The sequence below is a fragment of the Eumetopias jubatus genome, unplaced genomic scaffold (assembly GCF_037043125.1).
Source record: "Eumetopias jubatus isolate StellerSeaLion01/CBP00866 unplaced genomic scaffold, mEumJub1_p1.0 scaffold_6, whole genome shotgun sequence".
Lineage (NCBI taxonomy): Eukaryota > Metazoa > Chordata > Mammalia > Carnivora > Otariidae > Eumetopias > Eumetopias jubatus.
In genome coordinates this window covers 53,294,038-53,301,040 of record NW_028274812.1, presented here as the reverse complement: position 1 = coordinate 53,301,040, position 7,003 = coordinate 53,294,038, and positions in this window count along the sequence as shown.

The following is a 7,003-nucleotide window of genomic DNA, read 5'->3' as shown; positions in this document are numbered from 1 at the left end:
TACCAGAAGGAGAAGAGAGAAGGAGGCAGAAGAAATATTGGAAGAACTAATGGCTGAGAATTTCCCAAAGTTCATGACAGACACCAAACCACAAATCCAAGAAGCTCAGAAACACGAAGCAGAAAACAAACAAACAAAAACATCACATCTATGGGACGCCTCGGTGGCTCAGTTGATTAAGCATCTGCCTTCAGCTCAGGTCATGATCCCAGTGTCCTGGGATTGAGTCCCACATCGGGCTCCTTGCTGGGGGGTGGCGGGGGGAGGAACCTGCTTCTCCCTCTGCCTGCAGCTCCCCCTGCTGGTGCTCTCTCTCTCTCTCTCTCTCTCTCTCCCTCTGACAGATAAATAAATGAAATCTTCAAAAAAAAATCACACCGAAAATAAAATATTAAAAGGAAATCTTGAAGGCAGCCAAAGAAAAAAGGCATATTACATTCCCTGAGGAAGCCAGGAGACTCTCACACAGTTGCCAAAAGCATCATTCTTGTGCCCTTTTAGAAGATCGTCAATCCAAAAATTAAAAACAAAAAAGGAATCTAAAATTGACTTCACCAAACTTATAGTAACCTGTTTTGCAACAATCTTAAAACTTTCAATAGCATGCCCTTTGACCACCAGATATTCCAAAGTACAGAGAAGTGCCTTATTCAAAGTAAACCAGGAAAACAACTCCCTCTACACAGGTACACTTCTGTCACTCACTGCCTTCTTCTTCGACCTCCCTCCTCTGCCTGCAGACCCTGCTAGTGATGTCGGGACTGTTGTCCCCAGCACAGGGGACATGGCAAAGGGGGACTGTTGAAAAGCAGCGTACTCATAGGCACACTCAACTTTGGGGAAGAAGGAGACTGAACATATTGCTAGGTGGGGATGACCCACCCAAACTTCCTGCAATGGCCTGGAGGTGAGGGGGGGGAAGGGGTCTTTATCACACCCCACTTTCACCCGAGATGGGCAGGTATAACCCCGGGCTGCTGGCAATGTCCTCTTGACCAGCTCTGGCACCTGTACCCAGGTTTCCCTGGCCCTGGAGAGAGAAAAAAACCAAAGCAACAGAAAAAAAAAAATCAGAAAAAGAAAAGAAACAACAGTAGCAAACCAAGTAGGGAAAACTATCAGGACACAGTATCAGAATGAAATGAGTACGTGTTTGCTAAAGGAAAACTAGAGATATGAGGGTAGACAGAGGAAGACTGAAAAATAAAATGTCAACTGTGACACAGAATAATTAAATGATGGGAAACAGATGTGAGTGTGTCTAAGGAGGAGAAGAGGAAATGAAGAGCAGAAAGAAAACACCACTTGGCTACAGGAGGGTGAGCAGGTCTTGTGCCACGGGTTTGACTCACATATGCATGATGGATATAGGTCATAGCCAGAGGGTGCCAAGGAAGGAAGACGGAAGAAAGGGTGTTGGTGCCCATGGGCACAGGTGATCAAATTAAACAGGCTTCTACTGGCAATCTCTTTTTCCCTTAAATGCATTGAGAAAAAACTATTAATGTGCTCACAATGTAACAAGAAGCTGATGATTAAAATGATTTGCAGGTACTGATTAGCAACCAAAAGCCTCAAATGTCTTTAGAGGTGTGCAGAAGGGTGCTAAGCCCCCAGCTGCTCCTGTGGCTCCGCAGCTGGATCAAGGCTTCCTCACTTTGCTAAATAAATTTATTTTTAAGGACAGAATCTAATTCATTTTCCAAACAACTACCTCGGAAGCCCCAAATTGCGTGGGCAGTCACAGCAGGGGGACTCCCTCCCTGCAGTCAATTCTCCATCCCATATGTTCACATGCCAAATTTCACACCTCCAACACACTATATATTTTGGAGAGACTAAGAAATCATATCCCCAACATAGTGATTCAAAGGATCTCACTTTCGCAAAAAGGACCATCTGAAATTAGGCTTGGGAGGGGGTCAAAAAATCTTTCCTAACTTGGCAGGACACGATGATCCTGCCTATCAGGTCAGTGTTGTTGGAGCCTGAATATTCTTTCCCATGGGGCCAGAAACACTGGGAGATCACATGTGCTATTAGCTTATTTTCACACTAGACTTAGCAGCTGTTGGAAAGTTTGATGTTTCCCTGGAAATGACAGAAGGATTGAGTCTGTTTTCTCCATGAATCAATAGAGGGACTGGGATTTTCTCGCTTGCATGATTTCCTACTACTAAAGAGAGTATTAAAATCTTATGAGAGGGACACCTGGGTGGCTCAGTCAGTTAAGCGGCTGCCTTCGGCTCAGGTCATGATCCCAGGGTCCTGGGATCGAGCCTCGCATCAGGCTCCTTGCTCAGTGGGAAGCCTGCTTCTCCCTCTCCCTCTGCTTACTGCCCTTCCTGCTTGTGCTCTCTCTCTCTCTCTGTCAAATAAATAAATAAATAAAATCTTTAATAAAATAAAATAAACTCTTATGAGAGTGGCACCTGGGTGGCTCAATCAGTTAAGCATCCGATTCTTGATTTAGGCTCAGGTCATGATCTCAGGTTGCGAGATCGAGTCCCGCATTGGTCTGCACACTGGATGTGGAGCCTGCTTAAGATTCTCTCTCTCCCTCTCCTTCTGCTCCTCCCCCTAGCCCCCACTTGTGTGCACATGCTCTCTCTCTCTTAAAAAAAAAGTCTTAGGAGAATGATAAGTGACCAAAATCTAAGTTTGAAACTCTTCATTGACTGTGCTCCCTTAGAAAGAAATAGGCAAGGTATTATTTTGAATCCTCAGATTTCAATTGTGTGTGACACAACATTAGAGTTTTATTGTCCGAGTAAGGGGATACAGTGTGGGAAGGCTGGGTTTTATGAGACCCAAATTACTATTAACATTTACCACACATGTTATTAAATTTTTACCTCAAATCCTCCAAATGCCTGCCATTGTTTTTCTTTCCTGGACCAATTCCCCGCTCCCCATTGAACTCGGGTGCCACGTGGGTTGGACAAGTCTGTGGAGAATGCTCTGCTCACAGTCCTGTTCCCACCTGCAGTGAGAGAAGGTAAGTGGGCTTCTTGCCCAGATAAGAAGGTAAGTGGGCTTCACCACCAGATATGGTGAAGACAAGGACCCCTCCCTGCGGCTCCTGTAGAGAGGAAAGCACCTCTGCTACTGGGAGCTCAGCTGGCCTCTCAGACCAAGCTTAGGTGTCCAACAGGAACAGCGAGCTCTCCCATGAAGTCATCACTTCCTGGTTCTAGAAGCTTCCTGACCAAAACTCCAGCCTGACAGCCAAACTCTTGTCTATTGAGGTGTTGATGGGATCCCTCAAAGAGTCATCTCTCAGACACCAGTGAAGTGCACCTTCCCTCATCAGGGTTTCCTGGTGTATGGGTTGAATTGTGTCCCTCCCCCCAAAAAGATATGTTGAAATCCTAACCCCCAGTACCTCAGAACATGACCTTATTTGAGATAGGGTCTTTGACAGAGGTCACTAGGTCATTAGGGTGGACTCTAATCCAATATGACTGGTCTCCTTATTAAAAAGAAATATTTGGACAGAGAGACAGACATACATAGAGGAAAACAAAATGTGAAGAGACACATCTACACACCAAGGAAAGATCCTGGATCTCCTTCATAGCCCTCAGAAGGAAATAACCTGCTGACACCTTGATTCTGGGAATCTAGCCTCCAGAACTGTGAGACACTACACTTCTGTTGCTTAAGCCATCCAGTTTTGTGGTACTTTGTCCCAGGAAACTGATGTTCTTGGCTTCCTGTCCCCCCAGACCAAGCAGGTCAGGATCAAGGGAGAGCATATCTACATTTGAGCCAGTTTGATTTTGGATGGCATTCCACAGTGGAATGAGAAAATGAGCTCCACAAGGGCCAAGGAGTGTTATTAGGAATATTGTAAGGGCTTTTGTCCTTTACAAGGCAGAGTCTCTTGACCCAAAATATAAATGTAATGGACACATAGACTATGTGTGTGTGTGTGTGTGTGTGTGTGTGTGTGTGTGTGTGTCCCATTCCCATAGGAGAGTGGGTGCGAAATGGTTACCCAGAAGTAAGGTCCCCAGGAGACTCCCACAGGGCCTTGTTCAGGGTGGTGTACAGATGTTATCATGATTTCCAAAATCTGCCCCACTGAACAGCTCCTATTCAGCGTGGACTCCAGTCAGAAAGCAAACTACAGATTCGCCCATAAAAATAAATTAACATAAAAACATTAAGCTCCTTGAAAGGAAAGTTTCCACAGACATAAAGGGCCACAGCTTTAGCTGAATGAATGCCATGATTAAAAGGATAAATTCCTTCTTTTTCTAAAATCTGTTAAGAAAGCTGATGGCTTGGGGGGAAAAGTGTACTTGGGTTTAACTGAAACAAAACAGAGAAATCGGATTTTTTTAAACTATATAGATATGGATAGATTTAACTAGATAGATAATACGGTAAGTATTGTCCCAAATATGTATGTATGTGTCCGTCCCGTGCGTGCGGGGCATCTGGCCCCCCTGCTCCCGGTCGCCCAGCAAGTGGGAGGCAGCTCAGCCAGGTGCGTGGCGGGTCCTAAGGAGGAGGGGCGTTCCGTTAGGCGAGGGAAGCTGTATCCCCCCTGCTTTAGCGAGAGGTCCTGAAAGCTCCCTGGGCCACCTCTGAGGCGTGAACTATGTAGCTGTCCCCCTCCTCCAGGGTGGCCCGGGGGCAGGGGGGGGGGCCGCACGAGGCAGGGCGCCAGCTCTAGCATCTGAGAGGCCAAACGTGCAAGCGGCAGGGGACCCCCTTTGGCGTCCAGGGGTCCGAGGAGAGCAGCTCAGGGCTGGCAAGAGGCGCAGGGAACGTGGTCGGTGAACCAGCGGAGGCCCGAGGGCTGGCTGGGCGGCGGCGGGGCGTGGGGGGGGGGGGCCCTGGCCCGCGGCCGAGGGGGCCCGGCGGAGCAGAGAACTCCAGCCACCCCGCTGGGGCCCGCCGGCTCCAGTAAGGGGCCCCGGATATCCCCGGCCCTGCCCGCCAGCCCGGCCCTCCTCGGCCGCCTCACGCCCCCTGGCGGCCGCAGCTGGCTCGCCCGCTCGCGCCGCAGTCCGGACCCGGGCGCTGAGCACCAGCACTGGGGAGTTGGGGGTAAGGCTGGGGGGTGGGGTGGGCTCGTGCCTCCCGGGGGCAGGGAAGAAGAAAGGGAGAGTTTCCACCGAAGGCACCTCTCTCAGTGTCTTCACGGATTGGGAACAGCTGCGACTCCCCCAAAGCACCTACCTACCAGGTCACCCACATCAGCTGGCCGAACTAAGCCCGAATTTGCCTGTCCACCCGGGGAAGATCCTCATTCCTCCTGAGGACCTCTTTGCCCGGCTCGTCTACAGGGATTCGGTAGCTTAATGCTTGCCAGCCCCACCAGTTGGATCACCTTAAGTATGTGTGATAGGGGAATCCCATCTTTTCAAATATACCACTTGCCAAGCCTGCCAGCCCACCCTGGAGGCTTGGGACTCGCCTATCATGTGAGCCTTAAAATAAACTATAGACAAACTCCTTAAAATAAATCTAAAGATAGGTCGATAGATAAATACAGATATAGGTTTATTAATAGATACAGATACAAGCTTACTGTATAGAGTGTATAGGTGTAGCTACATTCTCTTGGTTGTATCTCCAGAGGACTCTGACTGACGCAGTACCCCTAGCTCAGGCCCGACTGTCGCTCACCTACTTCACAACCTGGTTCCAGCAAGACCCCTCTTCTGTCTTACCAGTTTTTCCTCTCCAGTAGATGATTTCCTTCTGCATAAAACATACTGTTGTTTCATGTTTTAAGAAGCTTTGTTCTAGGGGCGCCTGGGTGGCTTAGTTGTTAAGTGTCTGCCTTTGGCTCAGGTCATGATCCCAGCGTCCCGGGATCGAGTCCCGTGTAGGGCTCCCTGCTCCACAGGAAGCCTGCTTCCCCCTCTCCCACTCCCCCTGCTTGTGTTCCCTCTCCCGCTGTGTTTCTCTCTGTCAAATAAATAAAGAAAATCTTAAAAAAAAAAAAAAGTCTTGTTTTGGAAATCGTAGAAGGTCTCTTCTAGCTACTATTCCATTTCTTTGATCCTCTTTGCAACAACATTCCTCTGCAGAGTTGTCTGTGCTCTGTCCCTAATTTCTCTCATCCCACCCTCTTTGTTTGCCTTCGCATTGTGAAACTGACACATAGACAAAAAGGTGGAGTGGGGGGTTAAGAACAAAAGCATAAAGCTTAATGATTTATCCAAAACAAAAACCCTTGCTATCACCCTCCAGGTCAAGAAATAGCACATTAGCAAGAGCACAGAAGCCTTCCTCCTGCCCCCTCTCACTTCTGACCCCATTCTGCCCCCAAAGGTAACCATCATCCCGACTTTTATGAAAACCACTTCCCTGATTGACTTGACTGTTTCACCATCTAGACATGCATCCCTAAATATCGTGCTTTAGTTTTACCTGTTTTTCGAACTTTAAATAATGGGATAATTAAAAATGTCTTCTGTTATTGGTTTCTTTCACTCAATATTGCGTTGGTAACATTCACCCATGTTGACATATGTAACTGCATTTCATTTGTTTTCATTACTTTATATTATCCCATTGCATTAGTTATCTATTGCTGTGTAACAAATTACCCCCAACTTAGCAGCCGGAAACCAACATTTACTATACGACCTATGTTCTGAGAGTCAGGAATCATTCGTGGTTTAGCTGGGTGTTCTGGCTTATAGTCTCTCAAGTCATTGCAGTCAAGCTGTTGCCTGAGGCTATAATCTCTGAAGCCTTAACTAGGGCTGGAGGGTCCACTTCCAAATTCACTCACATGGCTGTTGACAAGAGATTAAATCCCGGCCATGTGGGCCTCTCCATAGGCGTGCTCATGACATGGATTCCCCAGAGCAAATAGTCTAAGAGAAAATATGGGAATGAGAGCTCTCACAATGGAAGCTGCAGTGTTTTTTATAACCGAATCTCAGAAGTGACACACCATCACTGTTGCTGTTTGCTATTAATCACAGAGACCAAGCTGGTCCAGTGTGGGAGGGGACCAGCCCAGGATGTGAAC